Source organism: Anser anser (genome assembly GCF_964211835.1).
Source record: "Anser anser genome assembly, chromosome: 11".
NCBI lineage: Eukaryota > Metazoa > Chordata > Aves > Anseriformes > Anatidae > Anser > Anser anser.
In genome coordinates this window covers 8,482,331-8,503,738 of record NC_139732.1, presented here as the reverse complement: position 1 = coordinate 8,503,738, position 21,408 = coordinate 8,482,331, and the positions used below count along the sequence as shown (strand labels likewise).

General features: G+C 42.8%; 1 protein-coding gene across 3 annotated transcripts in view; it reads right to left on the bottom strand.

Annotated features, from left to right (window-relative positions):
• Positions 1 to 21,408, bottom strand: part of LOC310905606 (uncharacterized protein) — a 136,778-nt gene that overhangs the window by 89,248 nt on the left and 26,122 nt on the right. The window contains exons 3-4 of one of the 3 annotated variants that reach the window (XR_014589147.1): positions 13,123 to 13,378; positions 211 to 990 (exon numbers count right to left, since the gene is read on the bottom strand). The exons of the other annotated variants lie outside the window; for them this stretch is intronic. The gene's annotated coding sequence lies outside the window, so the exon portion shown is untranslated. Of the gene's footprint in view, positions 1 to 210; positions 991 to 13,122; positions 13,379 to 21,408 lie in introns of those variants that run through there. 3 annotated transcript variants of the gene reach the window in all.

The window sequence follows — 21,408 nt, the reverse complement described above, 5'->3', positions numbered from 1 at the left end:
TCCCAAGTCACTAGTAAAAGAAAGCCCCTACGCAATTTATATTTTCCAATGACAAAATAACGAAGCTGGATGAGGCAGTTAAAATACCATTTTTCAGCTGAGAATCTCAAAGTGCTTAAAAACAAAGCACTTCTCTCGTAGGCAAGATTTGCTCTCTCTTTTTTAATCTGTAGTAAGTTTAGGAACGAAACAATTAAACAGTCTGCTGCACTGTCATGTGGCAAGTGGGAGTCAGACCGTATATTTGTCTTGAGGTTTAAAAAGTGAAACGTACTGAATGAAAACTGGATGGCTCTGAAACGAAGAGAATCCTCATACTGAACCTGACCCTGTCATATGATCGTAAGATCCCAGAGATGCCAATTGAAAATGAAAAAAATTTGTGACGATAACGCCAAGAGTCAGAACAATGCTGGATATTTCTGGGAGTTCTGGTTTGTGTCTTCTCAGCCAACTCCCGGCATTTGTCAGGGACAGTTGAACGCTGGAGGCATGGCTGCCATCAGTTTGAGATAAAGGATCTGAGAGTGACGGCTACAGATCCAGCAGAGAGTACACTGAGTTACAGATGCATTTGTCTAGGAGTTTATTATTATTAAATTGTGGAAAAGCCCTGAATACATACCCAGATACACAGATAAACACTCACACACAGACATTTTAGAACAAGCTTCCCTGACAGCATTTTGATGTCAGTCTAAGGAAATATGTTGGCAACTCCTCCACACAAAATCTCTTTTCCACAAACAGCATATTCTGCCAGTACGAAATTCATCATCCAGCCATGAAAAGGACACAGGGCCAAGGGGCTTGAGTGACACACCAAAAACCTCAAAACACATGTCTGAGCTGCCACATGACTTGGATAACACTCCTCACGTACGGCAACGAAACCGAAGCTCCGCAAGCTGCATCTTCCTGATGTTTCACAACATCCTGTAAGCTGGGTGCTCAGGGAAACAGGAACGGGTGCTACAAGCGGTTTGGCCACTGCAATGAGAGACCCTCTCATTAAAAGTTAAAAAAAAAAACAAAACCAAAACAACAACAAACACACAAACAGTTGAGGTAGATGGTGGATGGGGGGGAAGTAAGCGAAGCTGTTGATTCAACACTGAATGCCTAAATAAAACTTCATCTCACCCACTGGTCAGTGGGAATAAGGTACTGCTGAAGTCATCTAGCTGGTGACTTCAGAGTATGTCATCTCTGAAACGGGGGTAGCTCCAAAGACAATATGTTAATAATATAAGGGAAAAGGGTCACTGTGGGGGAATATCTTAATAAAACAGGAAAAAAAAAAAAAAGACCTTCATGGAACATCGATTTAGTTGGCTCTCCTGGATTCAAATGGAAAGATAAATCTCATGCCTAAGACAAACGGATTTGTGAAAGAGAATTGCCAACGTCTTCTATCCTCAGTTTCTTATAGCTTGTCCCACTTTTCAGCACTGGGAGACCAATTCAGAAATTGTTCATGAAATTAATACTAACGAGCACTGAGATGTTGTATCATTCGTCCTGGCAGGTAACTCCCGAGAAGGCGGTGGTTGCTGCAGGCTCTGGGGTCCTGCTACAGGTCCCTAGCAAATAAATAGCCACAAACCCAAACTAGGAATCTAAAAACTGCACGAGGGAATTCAGCTCTGTTTTCAAAGCTCAGCTTAATTAAAATTTTTGGTAGTTTTACGACTAATTTAAGACTTTGTCTTATTTTGTGCTGAAAGACAAACCATCTGTGGTTTGTCTGAACAGGAGCAAATATGGGACCACAGTACAATTTCATGAAAAAATTGCTGGTCAATTTAACATAAGTTCTATGGCATTTAAAGGCAGTAAGTATCTTTGTGAAAATGCCCTTTTTACCTGATCAGAAAAATCAATATCAACTGAAGAGGGATAGTATTTGTCTTTTAAATAACAGCATGAGATTCTTGCAGAGCAGTTCTAGCTTACTAATGTGTGACCGTTTCATCTCCCACCACAAAGAAATACATCTGTGTGTGGGATAAGCAGTCTCCTTGCGTACCTGATGCATCTCGCCCATGGCCAGGTTATCTGCACACGAGTTCGTGGAGAAGGCTCACGCAGCCAGAAACAACCCCCAGCCCAGGACTTACCCCTCCTTGTGCTCCTGTTGGCCATACCTGGGCTATATACCCGTATGACCAGGAATTCACCTCCTTAGACAGAAATTGTTCATTTCACATTGTATAATTTCATTCCCTCCAGTTTTTTGCTCAATACACAGCAATGCTTTCTCACTCATGGCCCTCCAGCACCGCATATCCCTAGCAGGGCACCGGAGCTGGTGCAGAGGTGCTGGGGCAGCACCCCACCCAGAGGGCACTTGCTCTTTTTGCAGCAGCCATCTCCATCGCTGCAGCTTGGGAGACTCTTATGGAGAGTCTACAGCTCTCATGGAGAGCTCCAGCAATTCCTGTGGCAATATTTCAGGGGTAAACTCTCCTTTGATATTGTTGGAAAATCCTTGCCAAGCTGACACTATGTATTAAAGGGTTCACAATAACAGAAGGTTGAAATTAAATTGAACAGGATATTAATACCTTGTAGTTGAGGAAATGGTATTTCCTTTTGATTTCACTCTTTGCTTTGTAAATTAGCCAAAACCTGCTTCCCTGCACAAATGGAACCAGCTCACGGGAGTCCTGCCACCCAGCACCCAGCCGTGGCAACTGCCCCACATGCCTCAGCTGCTGGAAATCCTCTGCAGAAACCTGGCAAGTCTAAAATAATCAGCCCTACCTCATTCCACATCCCCTCCAGATCTTTTATCTCCCCTACAGGTCTCCACAGAAGCAAGCATTTGCTGGCTCATGATTAACTCATCTGAACAGCCCACAGATGTGAAAAGGCTTAAAACATAGGAAAGGTTTTTCATGGTCCTATTTCAGGAAAGCTCTTTCCTTCTGCAGTGCCCTAAGATCTTTTTCCTATTCTCTTTTACCACTACAGAGAGTGCTGGAGCGCATGGACCCAAGTACTGTGCACGAGGGGTCCCCTAGGCCAGGGCTGCTGGACAGGCAGAGATCCCCACTGGAATTTTCTCCTTGGTTTGAAGGGAGCCATGCTGAAATACATGGACGAGTTCAATAACAACACTAACTTAGAGGCAAAAGTATTTCCATAAGGATTGAAAGTGTTTTCTGTCGCATGCCATGGTTTGGTGCCTCAAGGACACTGCTCCCACAAGAACCTTCCTGACCCGCTGGGACTCACTAGGGGTGCGCAGCATGGAGCACAAAGTGCCTGCCACAGGTGGCCAGTAAGACATTTATGTTAAAGTGCACGTAGGGCGAAACAGGGGACTGTCTTGAAAAAAGGATCTACCCCCTGGAGCCTGCTCAGCATCCACCTGGGGCTGTGCCTCGTGGTGGGACCCCACGTGCGGCACACGGGTCTGCTGCCCAGCCTTTGTATCCTGTTCAACCTATGCAGCAGCCTACAGGAGAGAACAAGGGCTGGGTGTCATCCCTTTGTCCTACAAGGCTGAGAACGTAATAATGGAAGGACCACATCAGGAATAACATGCCAGCATCTCTCTGCTAATGGGACCCTTGCTAAAAATCCATATATATGGCCCCACAAGGTGCATGCAGATATACATATTTAACAGAAACGCATCTGTACGTATGTTCTTTAGGGACTGTTTTTAAAAACATTAGGTTGCAGTATTTGCACATTATCCAGGCTCAATTTAATTCAGCTTTCTGAGTGCTGGCATGGCGCAAATTAGTTGGTCTGCATGCCAGCAGCCATCGCTAGTGTAGCAGCGGAGCCAAATTGGGGAAACATTAAGAAGTACGTTTTGCGTCCATAATTGTGTGTTTACAAATGAGGCATTTGAATATTATATAGTTAGTCCTGTGCAACACTGAAATGGGAGTCATAAGAGTAAGAAAAGTTGGCTTCCTGGTATGAAACTCTGGCCAAGAACATCATTTAATCCAGACAAGGAAAGAGATCGATCAATTATGCCAGTAAGTTTGAAACAGCACTATAAAAAGAAAAAGTGACATGGCATAGGTTTGTGGTTCCCAGCTAATGGAGCTAAAGCCTAGCATCAGATGGTTTGTATTTTACATTATTGTCAAACAAAAATAAATCATCAAAAACATGGCAGAATCAAGCCTAACTGGCAGGACATACCATAAAAAAAACAGCTAGTGGTTGAAGTGAAAATTAAGAAGTGCTGTTCCTTCTCCCCAAAATGCCAGGGCTAACCAGAAGAAGCAGATCGCTCTCCCAGGGTTTGCAGTTCTTTCCCTTTTTTTCCTGCAAGCAAGCGGCTGTTACGCCATAGTGAGTTCTGCTCCAGTGAGATTTTGCTTGCCGATACTCAGAGATTAGCATATTAAGTACATTATGTCCCGTATTTACGTAACTATTGTGTTATGGCATAGTTAACATTTTGCCAGCATTCCTATTGTAAAGCCCAGTTTGAGGCGGGAGTTGTGATTAAGGATTATCTCCAGATGACCATCTTTACAGGGGTTGTGGAAAGGGGAGATTATGTATTTCTTTTTAAAATATATATTTGTTTCTTTTGGAGATCTGAATCAGCTGCCAAAGACACAGCAGCCTCATCAATACTGGAAGGGAACAAGTATTCTTCCAGGAAGAACTGATCTTTCAAATGGGAGAACCGACAGGCAGATGCTCAAGTGACTGTCATCCTTTACATTATCACCAACCCCAAGTATTCACGTATGGTGACCTGAGCCCCAGAATCAGAAACTTGTCTTAAAAATCATAAGACCTAGAGATTACAAGTTTAGAGATTTATGGGAGGAACATTTTATGTTCCTCCTGTTTTTTGAAGCTATTGGCTTCAACATTATCAAGCTTTTCTTGACCATGGTATGAGAGACGCATTTATTAATTATTACTTAAAGAATCCACCATCCTCTGAGTCTGGGAGATAGACCTACGTACAGGAGAGCCATGATACTTCATGATAAAGCCAGGCAAGTTGCCAGCCCTGTATCATACTTTGTTCTTCTGACACAGAGTAACCTAGAATATAAGTAGCTGTTTCATCAAACAATTTCTAGCCTGTATTTTATATATATACACATACGTAAAATACGTAATACATATATCCAGCATTATAATTTTCTTTTCACAAGTGCTCCCGACTGGCTGCTATGCTCTCTCTCTGTACCAGCACGACTTGAGGTGACGTCTCCGTGCGCACCTGGAGTTCTGTGCTGCCCCTTGCCTGCCATGGCTCTTCTGTCGATTAAAACAACCATCAAGCCATAGACTATGGACCAGCATCAGTGGGCTGCACTTGCCTTCACCATGGACTGAGGCAGGGGGCCAGGAATCAAAGCAAACCCTGCAGGCAGCATTTGCCCAGCTGAGCTCTGCGCGAGCGCAGCGGGTGCCCCTGCCTGCCCGTGCTCATTGCAGGACTGCTGCTGTGTCAGCACCAGCAACTGTCTTGCAGCAGCTAAAGCACAGCACTGGCCTGAAGCACCTGTGCTAGTTCTCTTCCCATCTTTGCTACAGATGGGACAGGTAATTAATTTAGCTTGAAATAGCCACAACAAACACCCAAACAAGTTTTACTTTCGATTGCTAGCCCAAACAAACACCCGGCTCCAGCTGACTTGGCACAGCACCAGCTCACGTTCTGAGCACAGGACATTCAGATGCATCGCAGGGGCAGACTCCCAAATGCAGTCAGGTGTCTGAAAGAGCAGGAAAGTGTCTACATGCATTCAAAAAACAATTACTATTTTCATCTTCAGACACTAATTCTGGCATATAAGAATCAGTGCCTCTCAGTGAGTCTCAGACTCTTAAGTGCCTTCATTGCTTTGTTGAAAATGAATCTAAAGGCCAGATCTTAAAAGCCATTTGCAGCCTTAACCCTCATCTGGCCCTAAGCCAGTGAAGAGCTTTGAGACTTCTCCCCACTCCCTCTTCTAACTAGGAAGGAGAAAAGGAGAGGAGGGTTACATATTCTACAATGAAAAATCAGACTCTGCTCTGCACAGGACTCCCGAGGAACACTGCAGCTGTCCAGCACCACGGGGCTGCTCCACACACCCCAGATGCCCCCGTGCTGTCACTCAGAAAAAGGAATGAACCAAATATTTTCTCATAACTTTTCTGTGAAAAGTTATTTCTTCAGAATATAAATAAATTCTATGTCAAAACAGGTTTTGTTTTAAAAAGATTTGGCTCACATCACATACCTGATTTTTGTCACGAAGAACTGTTTATGCATAAATTACATTGTGGTCTGTAAATAGGTGGTTATAGCAGGAATAAAAACTCATACAGACCATTAACTGTAATGACAGACCGGGGCTGACACACACACACACACACCATGTTTATTGACAAATTACAGCGTTTACCAATTTCTACAGTTCTGAACTTGGGAAGTCTGTACCATATGTGGAGCCAAAGGCTAAGGGCAATATTTCACCACCAAGGTAACTTTCTTAACCCGTGAGTATACCTGGCAGTAGATCATCCTAAAATAGATCATGTTGCAAGCCTACATCAATGAGCAGCGCTTTCAATCCCCAAGATTACCGCAGGTTACATACATTGCGCTACGCAGGTGGAGGGAAAAACCTTTAATACAGTGAAGAGCCTCACCTTGCTAAAGTAAACACCTGCCTTGTTTTGACTGAAGAACAGCGATCCAACCAACTCAGAGCAAACTTGGCCCTTCTCCACACTTATGAAACTTCAGCGAGTGTACCCTTCCAGCACATTATGGAAATATTAGTATTTGCCACAACGAAAAATACTTTTTTTGGCATCTTTATTTCCCGTCCCTATTCTAAGACAAACACTGACAGCTGATGGTATTCAGGAACACTGCCATATGTTCACTTAGAAACGGGATTCTGAAATATGGCTGTTATCCACCAATTGGCATCTTTGCTAATTAGCATAAGATTACTCAAATACACTCATTTCTCCCCCAAGGGACGACCCCTCTGAAGAATTCTTATCTGATGCATCAGGATCTTCTCCTAAGTGCTTATCCACTCTCATGGTTTCTGATTTAATGGTTAACACAAGGAACCAGACAACTATTCGAGGGAGCAAAGTCAAACTGCTCAAACTGTCTATCTGCCATTGCTATTTCTCCCAGACAAGCAATGCAAACAGCGCTCACAGGGTTAATATCTGAATGCCTTTTCTAATAAAACCAGCTTCCAGTTTTTCAGTCTTTTGTGCAAGTTTAATAAAATAAATTTTGAATATCAATGGAGTACATTCTATTTTTCTTGGCATGTCTGTGCCTTGCTGTGTCCTTCTATTGCAGAAGTCATGCCATAGGGAGAGCACTTTTCCACAGTCCATTGAAGTTGTGCCATAAGGGCTGGAGATGATTTGCTAAAATGCTCCAAAGGTATTCAAATTTCTTTAAAGAAGAAATTCAATTTATGTGCATTTATATTGCAGTGTCTGTCAGGAAGAAAGGTTATAATCACCAGCATATTTTAGATTTACATTTTCTTCTATACATGAGGTAATGGTATTAGAGGTAAACTATGAGGTTTAAAGTTGAATTCGATGTATGGTACTATTTTCATTGCTGCTAAAGCATGTTTTTGAAGTTCCTGAGGAAAGCATATGTTAGCATATGTTACTGAAATATCAAGAACAGGATGCTGGGTGGCTTAGAGGATAAACTATTTGTCTTTCTTCTCCGCATTCTTACATAAAGTACGGCTGGATTGCATGAGCAAAATGAACAGAGGATTCTCAGCCCGTGAATTAGTTCACATCATGAAGCTGGGGCACAGTTGTGAAGCACAACTATCAGTAGGCACTTTTCTGAATAAACTTGATCCAAACGGGCCTTTACTCCTACCACTGAGAAAGGGGGCTTCAGAGTTTTGTGCTATTGCTTATGCAACCCTCAGAAGAACAAATATTCATCAAAAATTAAAAGGAAACCACATGGCTGTAGAAAGCTCTTCGCCTCATTTTACTCAGAAAATTGACTTCATTTAAATTTCCTGCGACTGTATTAAATATTTAGATGTTGATATTTTCACCGAGTAGAAAACATTATTACAATTTTTATCAAGTTGGAATCCTTCTAAGCATATGTTAAAGTTATCTGATAATTAAATTGCCACTCTTATCTCATTTAGGACCCCACTAATTATAGCCAAAGTACTTCAGCAGAATATACTGCAGCTGATTTTGGAACTGTAGCTGAGTGCCCTCTTTTAAATAAACACTCATGGCTGGTCGGCAGATTTATTGTATAATTTCACTGCTACCCCTACACTCTGTCAGTAAGGAAGCACCAAAGCTATCACGATGGTTTTTGCACAGCAAGCTAATTGTATTTTAAGCCTACTTCCAAATGAATTCCCTATAGCTATTCAACTTTGCAAACAGTCATTTAAGCAGCGCTCTTTGGGGAAGCGTGCGTGCACACACACGGGCACTATTTGCTTCATAAATTCCAACAGATAAAAATCCTGTTTCATTTCTCACAGAGTGTTTGTTTTTAATACATTATAACTAGATACTGGGCCAGATATGACAACAACAGATGTTTGCTGAGTACCTGACTGGCTCTACACAAGATTGGGCTTCAGTCCTGCCGTCAGATTCACAAGCTCAGACCCTCACGCGTGGCTCTTCCCATGAGCAAAGAGTATCAAGAGGCAGAAATGTCTGGGGACAAGAAAGAAATCTCAAGTGAGGGGGGTCTTTGAGTTGTATGATTGTCTGTGGTCTATCTGTGACTCAGCCTAATTCACCGAATGCTTCAATCCTTTTGCTTCCCTCCAACTTCTCCTGACTATGAAATCTGATGTGAAACATTGCCAGAAAATGGAATACCCTGGGATGCCCTTCTTTAGATGCCTTTGTGGAAAGATTCATATGGTACTTAATACCATATCAAGTATGGAAATTTCACTTGGAAGCAAAAAGATGCTTCCAAGGGTCCAACACAGGATATGGGCATCTCCTCAGAGGCAGTCCCTTGAGTGTCACCTCAAAATCGATAATTGGTTGGTTGGAAGTCCTTCACTGATAAGCCTGGACCATGAACTGAACTCACACTTTCAGGCTAAAGTCCTACCCCAAGCCTTCTTCTTGACCATATTCCCACCAACTAAAACCAAACAGGCCCAAAAAATCATTAATGGGAAAACACAAATAATGGGGGCACAAGCAGTATGCATCAAGGCTGTTACTGAAGGACTAAGATAGCAGAAAAACACACTTAAGATACACATTGTGCGTTGGACAAGGAATTACTACCAACCAGACAACTAGAGCATCTGAAACCAGCAGAACTACCTATAGAACAGGGTAGGAAACACAGGCATGTTTCTCCCATTAATTTTCACAGCCTGAGCTTTGAATCTCTCTGTGCTCAGCTGTGGAGGGCTTGTTCTGAATTTTTTGCGTTCTGCCCCATCCTAAATGGAAGGGATAGTTCAGAAGTGCATTATCATTTATTTAGGATCTGAGGACTTCTCCTCTTGTCCATTCCGACTTTCCAGTTATTTTCCAGAGAAGCTTAAGTCTGTTTTTTTCTTTTGTTTCTCCTCTGCAGTGAAACCAGCCATCATTAAGAAGACCAATAAACTGCACCTACCATAAAAGACTTTCATAAAAATAAAGGATAAATTTCCAAAAGTGTATGCTTAGAATCAAAGTTAAAAATCAATCACCAAATTGTTACCAGATTGCTATTTACATTTCGATTCATTCATCTGAAGGCCATTTGTTTAACATCAGAAAATTAAAGCCTTGCGCATGATTTACCTGCCCTAGACTTGCCCGGGAACTCTTCCAACTTGCACTCTATTTTGGTGCAAACAACAGTGGCAGGAGTATTCATGCGCAATAGGTGGTTCCCTACAGCACTCCTGGGAGCTTGCATTATCTGGGTGACTTGGTGCTCTTCCCACTGCTGTCAACAGTCACTAGAAGATGTTCCCCAAAGTCTAGCCCTGTTCAAAACAAATCCATTCACTGGACCAAACTGGGCCTTGTGTACATGTTCCAGTCTCCAGCCCACTACACAAAATATCAGCAGTGGTTAAAAAAAAAAAAAACAAAAAAAACCAACACAAAGCTCCCTATGGCTCAGTTGTCCACAGCAGTGCTCATTTCTATGTACAGTTTTCTAAGAGTGCAATTCCAAAATGGATTTCCAGCCAACTTCAGGAGTTTCCATCACCACTGAGCTGACATCTCCCAGCCCAGGCAGCAGCTCAGTTACTAAACTCATCCATGCGTGGTGCTGAGGCCAACGCTGCATCACTGATATGATTTAAACTAAAACAAACAAACAAAACCAACCCACAGCACAAGGATTTTACTATCACAGGAAACATATCGTGGCCTGAATACGAAACATGCTGACACCCTGTATGGCTTGGTGACAGAATCACAGAATGGCCAAGGTTGGTAGGGACCTCTGAAGCTCATCCAGTCCAACCCCCTGCCAAGCAGGATCTCTTACAGCACATTGCGCAGGATGGCATCCAGGTGGGTGTTGAATATCTCCAGAGAAGGAGACTCCACAACCTCTCCAGGCAACCTGCTCCGGTGCTCTGCCACCAAACGTGCTGCGTGTGCGTGCACAGAGTGTCTCACAGCATGTGTCACGGCGCTCTGTGACATCAACAGTGGTGACACCACCAGGTGGTGATCACTGATGACCAGGTTTTCTGCTAGGATCCCTGTGAAAGGGGCAGAGCTGGCACACGCAGGCAGTGGTAAGGTGCAGATCTAGGAATACACTTCTGCACAAAGAGGATTGAAGCGGGAAGGAGATGAAGCTTCAAATGGCAACATAAGATGGAAAAGAAATATTAAGAAAAAGGAAAGATGAGCACAGAAGAAAGGAGAGGACAGCATACACAGTACTAGATAATAAGTGTCAATGCAAGAACTCTGCTGACTCCTGCATTTGATTCAGTTTTGAGTAAAATGAGATTATTATAGGTGAATAGAGAGTGAGAACTAAAAGTTGTGCTTTAGCCAGAACTGTTGTTTTAGCTATCGCTGAATAATGAATACAAACCCCAGAAATCCCTTACCAGGCTTCTCTACATTCCTTGCAATGAGCATCTGTAACACTGCTAGAAATTAGGGCTGATTTTCAGCTGGTAGGCACAGAGATGTTCCTGAAACACCAGAAAGGAAAGAGCTGAGCGCTGGGCCTCAATACTACCGCTGCCTGGGAATTTTCTAAGGAGATGTTTTTCCATGAGAAAACACCAGCTGGTAGAAAAAGAAATGTCCTGTGGAAGCGCATCAGTTTTAAAGTAGGAGGAGCTCAAACTTTTGAGATGCAGAGCAGGGAACATGAAATTTTGGGCTCTTGCTTGGTGCCATGTGCACTGCACAGGTCTCAAGGCTTTCTGTCAGTGTGCTCGGCCCTCAGCTGCTTCAGATTCAGCAAAAACACAGCCCGAGGGCAGCCAGGAGCTGGGGGTTTCCTGCAGCCACAGGAAGAGCAAGGAGTGACTGGAAGCCAGGATGTATAGCTGAGCAGTCCCCTTCATTTTGAGAATGCTGTGCTGATCTTATTTTAGTAAATTTATTTATACCAGGAAATATCAGTATCTCTACATTTAATTCCAGTGAGAAATAAAACCCTTAGCATGTTCTTGTTTCCTCCAGCTGTAGGTACTGAAAAAGAAAAGCAACAGGAGATGAGCTGTACTATTGGGAAAGGAAGTTCTCAGAGGCTCAGCGGGCTTGTAAAGGCTGGCTCTGCGTTCAGAGATTTGGAGATGGGGTTTTGGTTCCGTTTTTACAGCTCTTCCTATTTCAGTGCTGTTGAACTTTTTCCTTTCACAATACTAGTGCGTGCTCAGCTAAACAAGCACCAAGGTGCCGTGAGCTGTCCCAGCTTACCCAGGGCAGCTCCTGCCTGTTCTACGCTCACTGGCAGGCTCCCATTTTTACTGGTGCAGCCGGCGTGCCAGGGGCGCTGTGCCCTTCCTGCCCTCCCTTGGTGAGTGCTAGCCACAGCCCCGAGTCCTCACTGGAGAAGAAATGGAGTGGCACCCGAAGCAAGAAGGGTGCTAGGGGAAGAGAGGTGGGTGGGAAAAGGACCGAAGGATCAAAATTGGGCAGCTGGGGTGGGTGGAGCAGGGTTTGTCACTTGGCAGAGCCCATCCTTACTGGAATGTAAGTTATCAACATATGGTAGCAACACGCTCTCTTTCTTCTGCTGAACATGCAAAGTATTCCTGAGAAGTGCACTTTATTTTTAAAATGGATCACTTGCCACCTTCTCGCAGCCCCTAGCAGGCTCCCCAGACGTGCTCCTGCAGCCCAGCAGCGGGTTCTCCCAGCCCACGATAACCTCCTGCCCTTGCTGAGCTCCCCGGGCACCGCGCAGCTCAGGGCTCGTGCAGGACACGGTCTGAACGCTCCTTCCAAGTCGAGAGGAAACGGCAAAGTCAGTCATGGCAATAAATCTCCACGCTTGTCTGCTGTCCTAATCTACAAGGCATACATTCCAGTTACTGACAAGCCTACCTGAAATCAAAGACCTAGGAAAAAATTTTAGGAGCCTTGAAGAATTTTCCAAAGGCAAATCAATTAAAAGAAAGGCCCATTTGAAATTCAAAACAGTCCTGCACGTTTGGATCCGCTGAAAGATATTACATGAGAAATCACAACCAAAGTCAGCTCAGCGAGTAGCACAGACGCTTGTCTGCACTGTTTCACTGCATCCCTGCAAATGGTACTTCAAAAAGCACGGTAATTTGCAAAAGTAATTTTGTAAAAGCTTCCGTACATCTCCTGTTAAGAGCAATTTGGCTAGTATCTGTTGCTAGCTGCGAGCATGCTTTTAGATATTAGATGGATGAGTGCAGACTAGCAGGAGAAAAAAACAGAGAGGATAAATACTTGGCAGTTCTCTAACAGCTTGCACTAGAGGATCGCAAAGTGATTTACAAATATCAGTTAATTAAGCCTCAAAGAGCCCCAGTGAGATAGGTAAGTATCACTACTCTCATTTCACTAATGCGTAAACTGAGACACCGAGAGAAGCAGTCTGTCACCCAAGGTCACGCAGCGAGCACCTGGCACAGCCGGGGACAGGAACCCAGAGCGCTGACTTACCTTGCTCCTCGCCTACCAGACCACTATATCTCTCCTAACGCTGCTTAAAGCTTCTCTTGCACTTGATATTAGCAAATGCAATGTCCTGCAAACCCAGTGGAGTTCCCTTCTGCGTCTGGGAGCACAAGAGGGGCTTGCTGGTGCCAGGCCACATGCCGCTGCTGCGTAAAGCAGGTCTCCTCACCCAGGGCTGCCAGTTTCTACAACCCAGTCTGGTTTCTCTTGTCCAGCCCCAGACCAGTCATGGGGGCAAAGCCTGGAGACAGAATGGAAATAAAACAGCCTTCAGGGCTGGAAGTAGACAGGTACTGATGGCTTCTATGCGGCGGCCCCGGGACACGCTGCACTGCTCGCAGCATGCGGTCACTCGGCCATGAGCAGAAGTACCACTCGTGGTGTAACGTGGCTCAGCTGAGGGAGGGAACCGATGTCAGATGCACAGACAGCACTTCTCAGGCTAAGCAGACATGCCTAGGACTCACACCGTACCGAATAAAAGCCAGAACATCAGCCTTGGTAACACCGTAAGCTTGAAAGCTGCACATGCTTCTACTTTAAACCAGCATTTCTTAAAACTAAAAACAAATGAACAAAAACCACTTTTGATGCCTAGGGTTACTACTGAGTACGTTACCAGAGACCAGTTCACCAGGATTTAGGGCATCACCTGGAAAATCTGAATGGTGTCTAGAAATGTATATTTGTAACTTACGATATCTGCTTGATACACTTGCACGGGGATGGAACATCACGTGCAAAATATTTCAGAAAACACGTGACTCCAAAATGTTTGGTGCTGTCAGCTGAAATAAACAGCTCTGAATAGGCCTGAACATAGGCACATCCACGTATCTACATGTGTAGATAACCAACACTGACCCTTCACAAGCAAAGAGATGAAGGACAGAAAAGCTGTGCACCACTGCCCCATAATTATCACGTCTGGATGTGCTGATGGGACAAATGAGTGAGAAAGCCTCTGAACTGCCCTCATTCATACAAACATGCCCTGTCTGGTAACGAAGCTGACTAGCTGGCTGCTGAGACCTGCCAGCTGACTACAGGAAAAGCAAAACAACACAACAGCCACGCAGCTACCTGCGGGATGGTCACACAGGCAGGAAGCAATTCGTTGTCCACTGACCATAGATAAGAAAAGAGCCCACATTGCCCATTTAGGTGTTTAAGATGGAAAACAAAAATCCCTGAAGAAAGGGGAATACTTGCTGTTTGCCTAGCTTGCTTTCCTGTGGAGAGAGCTGCAAGGACTGCCAGAGGAACGGGTGCCTTCTTTCACGTGGCTCCATCACTACAGCCAGATTGCCCTGCTAGGAAGAGCAGTTCCCTTTTGAAGGGGGAGAAGTGGAGAGCGTTCCCTGTGATTTTGCTGCTGAGGAAGGCCCCTCACGCAGCTGCTTTAGCATCATTGGGGAATGGCTCTGGGAGCGGAACCACAAAGGCTGCAGAAATTATGTTCTCCCAGACCTCCTGCACAGCCATGAGACCCTACGGGGGACAGGACATGCTGCCATCCCATCCTTCAACGCCCGCGTTGGCCTAATGACTTACTCCTGCTGTGTGCAGTACTCACAATGACAGTGAGGAACTGATCAGAACCCATTCTCGGTTTTCGGGTTGTGGACTAACTACCTCTGTCGCTCAGCCAGTGCTCTGCCTGGGGCCGGGGACCGCATCCCACTCTCTACAGATGTTCACTACAAATGTACAATACTTGTCCTTAGCATGTAATTTGCACAGGTTTTATAATACAGGAGATTTTGCTTTGCTCTTGCCTTGCCCCAGCCCCAGATCACGGATGCATGACAGGGCACAGACAGACAGACACAGACAGACAGAACAGAGCCAGTGTTCCCTCTCAGCCCTCCGCACACCCTCACCTCGGTTCCTCACCACCACCACCACACTCTAGCTGCAATCCCAATCTGTTGGCTCACACAGATGCAGAAAGAGAAACAGAAGAAACAAATTAAATACAGACAGACTACATAAGATAGTTTTTCACATTTATCTGTTTATGTTCAAAGCGGTATTAGTAAAGTTGTTGCTTTTTTAAAGCAGTTGGCTGGTGTATTTAAGTGCATAAAAAAGGATATATGCAGTGTGCTTAGCTATTGCAAACAATTCTGGTTTGCTCCCAAAGAATTTCAATTTAAGCTATTTATTCAAGATTTCATATTAAATCATATAATAAAATACCATTCCTACACAGAAAATGGATTTATTGCACACAGATGTGCCAAAAGCAAAACATCTGCACATGAGGAGTCATCAATACCATGTCATTTCGTCTCCTTTATGCAGATAAAGCAGCTAATTGCTTTCTGAAAAATTCAGGTCAGAAACTTAATGCACAGAATATTTATGGGTTAAACAGAAAAGTAGTAATTACAGAATCCTGTATCACTTCCATTTGTACCCGGTATATTGGGTGTGCGCACATGCCATCAGACCTCAAGTAACGCTTTGTAGATTGATGAAGGCTGACTCAAACAATATGTCACACCAGGAGCCTGACAACTGAAAGCACGCTTAATGTAAACTTGTAAAGTCGTAGGAAAGAATGCTGGAGCTCTAGCCACTTAATGATTTGAGCAGTAGGCCATTTTTACTGCTACTGAAATTAAATACTTCAGTAAACCTCTCGTCATTTACAGATGTCCTGTGTCAAAATCACGCACCACTTTTTTGTTTCTTTTACAAAATCAGATGAAACAGAGCTGAATCTTTCACTTCTCCCTGCCCAGCTGCAATCAGCAGACAGACATTACTGAACAGGACTAGCGAATGCTCTTCTCCCCAGCCTAATCTGTTTTGCAGTTTTTTGAGTCTAAACATAAGCCAACCACCTTAGCAAACAACCGCTTATTACTTTTGATAGAAAGGTTCCTAACATCTTGTAATGTGTATGCATATTTTCCCCTGTCTGGCTACTAGACACCAAAATCATTGGGGACATGTATACATTTATTAAAATGCATTCAGCTGTTCTTTAGTTTGATGTTAATTCGGAATTTACGCTTCCATAGAGCACTATGTACAACACTACAACGACACTTCCTTAGTACTTTATCCACGTACAAAAATGTTGGCTGTAAACCAAAACAAAACTGAAGTTTGGGGAAATGTATTACTGCTTATTTTTAAATAGGCATATTTCAAGAGCGAGGACATAGGTGGAGAAATTTGATTATCAAATGTAGTTTTAAGTCTTCTTTCCTTTAGAAACTAAGCACCTATGAGAATGGTTTTGTAGGAAGGGATTTTAAAATTAAAAATTGTGCTACATTTTATCCTAAGATTTTGTCTTAAATATTTGATGGCAGGTGCCCAACTCTACAGCTTACATGACACATCTGATCTTCCCAGATAACAATACTGCCATCCTCATTTTTATTTAATAAATCCTCTGTCAAAAAAGGAAAATAAAAAAAAAAAAGGAATGGTCCTTGTGTATAATCTGAAGGAACAGACAAATTTTGACACTTGGACAGCTGCTGCCATACCGAAACAAAACACCACCCCAAAGCTGCAGCTGTCTGGAGGAAGGATGGATACAAAGGTACTAAAATTTGGTTAATGAACAACATAGAAAAGAAAATGAATATGAGGTCAATATACCAGAGGTATCTGGCCTTGAAACCAGCCTCACTGGACAAGTTTCCCTAAGGAATATTCCACAGAGTCATCAAAGGCAGGGGTTAGGAGAGTTGCCTCTTTCCCCCCATTTTTATGGAAGGTCTCACATTTCAAGTCAGTTCGGGGAGGAGGATGGGGGCAGCCTTTCCAATTGAGTCTTGGAACAGTGACTGCAACAACTTGAATTATCAGCTCTTTAAATCTACTTTTGTCTCTTGTCCAAAATCCATGTGGCCAGACTTAGGTTAAAAAAATAAAATAAAAGAGAAAAGCCTTCTAAAAGAGCCTCACACCAGAAACTGTTAATTTGTCAGCTGTGTTATCAGAGGCAGTTTCCACATGCCTCTCCAGGCCTTTGAAATGTCATGGTACATCTATCTCCCTGTAACAACATTTACAGATGCTCTTTTTCTGGCGTGTGTAAGGTGCCTGGGCTTATGCTTCTAGCACTGCAAGCTCTGCTTGAAATCTTGCCTGACCTCTACGTAAGAGCACACTTAGAGAAAAATTAATACTTTCTACCCTCCTTATTTTGCAAGCCATTAAATACTTTAAGAATCATGAATGTATGAGTACATTTGGTATTAAAAATGTATGTTAAATGCTCCTACATTAAGAAGCTGGCTAACAAGCAGCATCAATGTGATGTTGTACATAATTCAATAAAACCAATACCTAAAGAAATCCAGAGTTGTTTCGCTGCACGGAATCATGAATGCCTCGATGCTTTCAAATGAGACACTTTGTCAATGGTGCTGCTATCTAACAGTACACATTTGGCTTGAGAAACAGCTTTCATCACAACTGAAATGAGCTGAGAATCTGAAAGAGGAATAAAGAAGGACAAAGGTCTTGGATCCAGATTTGTCTGGGGATGTGATGTTCACTTTGGGACAGAGGAACAAGCGCAGCACTGCAGGTGAGTGGACAATGGCTATGAACCAGCTACAGTGGCTTGCTCAGCACTTGATTCATGCTTTAAAATCACAGACCCAGAGGAATCATGTGAATTAAACATATAAACTGCCAACACAAGGAATAAGGATGGCAAGATGAGGGCAAGCAACCCTTTCCTCTGGTTCCTTGCTGTGTTCCAACCTTTCCCTCTTGAAAACTCAAGCCCTTTCCTCTGCAGCGCTCTTCCAGTAAAGGAGAGGATTCCGCTCTGCAGTGCTGCCTGTACATACAAACCACACGTGCCTTGGAGGGATTTGTGGGTGAGTCATAGGCTGTACTCCTGAAAATATTCAGGCAACCTTTTCCTTTCCTTTCGCCCATAATTAGTGCTGCTCACTGCACGTTAAGCTGGAATTTAAGCATCTTTGGGTACGTCCATGCGATGTGGTACAAGAGGACTCTTATCCCAGCTGGGATATTTGGGTGTTATCACAAGCTGAGTACACCACTCAGTTTAGTAGTGTCTGAATGCTCAGTATGTAGTCACACAAGGACCACAAAAGGAGTCCCATCTGTGCATCTTCAGGTACGTTTAAAAGTGAAAAATAAATGAATGAAATAGCAGAATAGCAAAAGGAACCTTGACAGTTATCTAGAGAGTGCCATAACAGCTCTGTTGATTCAATTCTTAAGCTTGGAAATGAGAAGGTTGCTCTAAATCACTCAGCAGGTGCTCAAAAAAAGAAACGCAACAACAAAAACAAAAACAACCACCACCACCACGTGCAGAGAAAGCTCAACTTGCATCTTCTAGGAAGTGCCACCCTCACCACAGCAGTGTACCTAGGTAAAATTAACTCTGGGGAAGGACCTGATCACTTGGACCACCTGCTGCAGCAGAATTTCTGGGACACTTCAGTTTGGCATTAGAACCAAGAGAGCTGCAGCCGTACAAACTTTCATTACATTTTTGCAAATGCAGGCACTGGCATCAGAGGAATAGATGTAATCTTCTTCCAGAATATTCAAGTTCTTCTAGAAAACCAGTATTGCCACACATGGGCTGTGACCCGTGCGATCAAGATGACCACTTGTAGCCCCAAAGTAGTGCCCTTCTGCTATGTGGGAGGGCTGGAGGACAGGACACGAGCACGCTGGGATCTGGGCAGCGGGCTTAGGCAAGCTTTGAGAAAGCTCTGGGATAACTCCTCCATCATTCTTCTTGGGAAAACCATTCCGCATACTGACAAGCACGCTTGACTGAAAGGATCTAAGATTTGGGAATGTAAAAAGCCTTATTCTTTAATACATGTTTCAAGGAACCACCAGCAAACTTTCGGCTACAATGACGTTCTAAGAACCTCAGGCATATCTCCGTGCTCTGAAAACTACTTTGCTGCGAACTATGAAAGATTATACAGCTTTCATTTGTTATTATTTCACAAACTGCAAACCACCAGTCCTTCAGTCACAGACGGTGAAGGTGCTTTCCATTCTATGCACCTGTACACCTATACACACGCATACATGTGTAAAGAAAAACAGATTAAATAGATGTGCAGGCATGTAAGTACATACACAATAAAGACAGGTAAGTGTCAGCAAGCCCTACCTGAACTGACACAAACCACCAAAATAAGACATTAACACAGGGCTGCAGACCACAGACCAGCTCCTCCTTTTTTGCCATGTTCCAGGAATCTTTCCCTAGCAAACCGTTACATTTCTTCCTGTTTTTCCTTTTTTTTTTTTCCCCTCCCCATCCACGTTCTCAAATTTGCTCAAGTCTTGCCAAGGGAAATGTAATGACACTAATTTTATTTAATGTTGTCAATGAGCATTTAAAAAACATTATTCTTTTAAACTCCTTTAGCTCCTATTTCAAACCTTTTTATGGCTATTAAATTTCAATCATTTTAGGAAAATAGATGGAGGTAAAATGGCAAAAACATAGGAAATTGCTAAGTTCAGCAGCACAATTAATGCAGCCATCATTGGCAGCTTGGAAGAAGACAATCAACAATCAATGGCTGGAAGGTGACCTGACATCACAGTTTTCTGCCATAGCAATCAATATTGTTCTCAGTGCAGACAGGCTACTCTAGATATGCGATGTTTCATCTCAATGGCTTTTATTCTTATATAAATACTTAAAATAAATCACATATGAACACCCAGGGCTACTTTAGATTACATTCATATCATGCACAGGAAAAAAAAAAGTTCCTCTTGGTAGAATTTGCCTTTCTGTCCACAACCAGATACTTTAAAAAGGAAAGAAACAAACAAACCACTACCCAAAGTTAATCATTTGTTATTTACACACTGTAAGTCTGCATTATGCTGTTTTCAAATTATCATAAGCCATTTCCAATTTGATAAAATCTAGCTTTAGTGAAAAGGGAAATTATTATAATTTTTGTTCCCAACTGAAGCTTCCCAGCATTCACTTGCTATTTTTCATAACAACAAAAGTACTCCTACATCAAGTACCATTTGTCTAGCACATTCATTTTTTTTCCCAAAAATACTGAGTAATTTTCTTAAAGATGACATCTGATAAATGTAAAAAATCATAAAGGAACTTTATCCACCAACCCCCTTTCTTCTGATATGTAAACAGATTGGGTAATTATTGTGCAGCTCCTTTGGGACAGAAAATAATACAAAATGTTGACAAACAATTGGTTTGGGGTGTTTTTGACTGGTAATATTACTTATGCTTGGACCAATTTAATTGGGAGTGTGTTAGGCAGATCCTTTACAAAGACTGTTCTTCATTTTTTTCCATTTTCACAGCATTAGTAACATCTTTTTCATCTCTACACCCAGACCAGCTTCTACAGAAGCCTGTGGGAGTCTTTCCACCAGTAGACAAAGACAGAACAGCGAGTTCCTTTTATGAGCACTCCATTAATTTGAGACAGGCTAAAAAAATCCCCTTGCAACTCTGAAAAAAGTTCCAGTAAACTAGTAACTACTTTCATGCCAGGCACAATATTCTCCAGATACATCCCAAATAAAAGCAATTAGATAAAATTCTTCAGATAGAAGGCATTTGTAAGGAACAGTAACACACAGTTTAATTAAATGAAATCAAATATTTGAATGGCAGTGCATGACCTCACAATTACTGCTTGAAAACATACTTTTAATTATCTGAACAAATGCATCTTAGTAGATTCTTATGGCGTACAGATTGCGAGACAGTTAGGCACCTCTTCAAAGCCCTGAACACAGGGTGACCCTGACCACATAGGGATTTGTCCCCAAGGCTGTGCACTACCGTGTTTGAGGGTCTCAGAGGAGCAGCTCATTGCTTCCCCACGCACAGATTACGTGGGGAATAGCAGACATGTGGCATGAGTTGTGGAATTATTTTCAGATTTGTTTTGTGGTGACTATGTTTGTAGCAAATACTGAAAATATTATACTAAATACTGAAAGCATGCCCATGGGCCCCAGGGATAGACAAGTACATTTTATAATCAAATTACCATATGCTTCTGGCCCTTAATTCAACAAGCTACACCAGCACACACTTGGATCCTTACAGAAGTGTGTATGTAAGCACATGCTTAAGGATAAGCATATCACAAGATTTTTTTGTATAACCAGAATCTGGGCTACAAAGAGCAAAACAAAAAAAGATTTAGACGAGTGATGTCTTTAGAAGGAGGACAGCAAATCCCATCCAAACTAAAAAAAATAATAAAAAATACATTGAACTTC